The sequence below is a fragment of the Dermacentor variabilis genome, chromosome 2 (genome assembly GCF_050947875.1).
Source record: "Dermacentor variabilis isolate Ectoservices chromosome 2, ASM5094787v1, whole genome shotgun sequence".
NCBI lineage: Eukaryota > Metazoa > Arthropoda > Arachnida > Ixodida > Ixodidae > Dermacentor > Dermacentor variabilis.
This window is the reverse complement of record NC_134569.1, coordinates 31,508-33,147: the sequence shown is the minus strand read 5'-3', so window position 1 is coordinate 33,147 and position 1,640 is coordinate 31,508. Positions and strand designations below refer to the sequence as shown.

Sequence of the window (1,640 nt, the reverse complement as noted above, 5' to 3'; positions counted from 1 at the left end):
CACTACGCCATCGTAATCCCATGGTTATCAGCACACCATTGTCATCGCACTGTTTTCCATTGTCATCAATTCAAACATGTCATCTTATTGTCGTCGCCATCGTTGTCATGCAGTTGTTTCCGTACCTTCATCAGAGTCGTCGCCATGCACTTGCATCATCCCATTGTCCTCATGCTGTATCGTCACATTGTGGTGATTATACCATAGTCATTGTTTCAAAATTGCCATCTCCTTGTCGCCATGGCGTTGTCGTCATAATACCTTCGTTGTTCCATAGACGTCGTACTTTATCATTACATCTTCATCACACAGTCTTCGTTATGCCATCATGCTCACGGGCAACCTCGCCAAGCGAGTGCTATAAGTGAGCTGATACCGGAGACACCATATGTCGCCTATAGCCAAAGCAACGATAGTCTCAGAATGGCCACTGTAGATTTTTTAAATGAATGTGGTTTCAGCAGTGTGGTGTGCTGCTATATTGCTTGAATGCTAATCACATTACGTCGACAGTCATGATGAGATGGGTTCTGCCATTTTTTCTGTCATGAAGCTGCAACATAACTAAAGAACAAAGCTGATTTAGTGCTACCTTCTGTTTCCAATATGTTACAATGAAAAACAATCTAAGTTAGTGCTAATGGACTATCACGAATGCGAATGGTGCATACAGAATACAAAAAATAACTTGTCTCGAGTAAATATTAAATGAGAAAGCAAGACAAATCAGTCTTCACAGATAAAATGCTGAAAATTTCGCCTCAGCAACACTAAAACCCATCACTGAACCCTATTTAACGATTAATTGAAGGTGGATGACATACCAAGCACTTGTGGATCTGCGTGTGACCTTGCAGCTCCAGTCGGATATGTGGATACCGGCCTGTACGATGAATCTGAACGACACCACAGGTTATGCTCTGCCTGACTGCAGTGCATTAAATGTCAAAAAAAAAAAGAATATAATCACTGAACAAAGCCAGCATAAAGATTTATATTGCATGCGGGACATACCAAGAGGTTGCAACTCTGTGAAGCTGGCAACTTCAGCATGTGTCGAAGCAGGCCTGCATAAACCACCTGAAACAAAAACGTAAGAGGATAGTTAGTTAGGCTCAAAACGCCTGAAGTAGGTAAAGAATCCTAATTGCATTAAAAGAACTATCAAGAACTACAGTACCATAACATACATAGCAATGCGACATCAGAATGACACACCAAGCACATGTGGTTCCGTGTGTGGCCTTGTAGCTTCAGCAAGGGGTGTGGATACTGGTGTGTATGATGAGCCTGAACATAAAACAGACCACAGGCATTTGATCATAGCTAATAAATGTACAAAAAATAAAAAAGTGGAAACAATGAAAGACAGCAACATAATGATGCATATGCCATAAATGACATACCAACGAGTTTGCAATTTCGTGAATGAGCCAGCAGCTTCCGACCTGTGCAAAGCACCTAAAACAAAAACACCATGGATTAAACTCCACCTGCATAAAGAACATGACATTGCATATTGACACGTGTACTTATCTTTATCGAGCGACCACGTTTCGCCGCTTAACAACTGTAATCGCACAGCGAGGGACGCGCCTGCATGTATCCGACGTTTCTGGAAAGTTATCGATGCTTCTACC

General features: G+C 41.8%; 1 long non-coding RNA gene across 1 annotated transcript; it reads right to left on the bottom strand.

The window, feature by feature from the left end:
• Nucleotides 1-824: 824 nt before the first annotated feature.
• LOC142570793 (uncharacterized) lies at nucleotides 825-1,279 on the bottom strand. The gene is made up of 3 exons (XR_012825674.1): nucleotides 1,219-1,279; nucleotides 1,015-1,080; nucleotides 825-896 (listed from the first exon to the last, which is right to left on the bottom strand). It is a non-coding gene; the product is annotated as an uncharacterized LOC142570793 (long non-coding RNA).
• Between the last annotated feature and the right edge of the window lie 361 nt (nucleotides 1,280-1,640).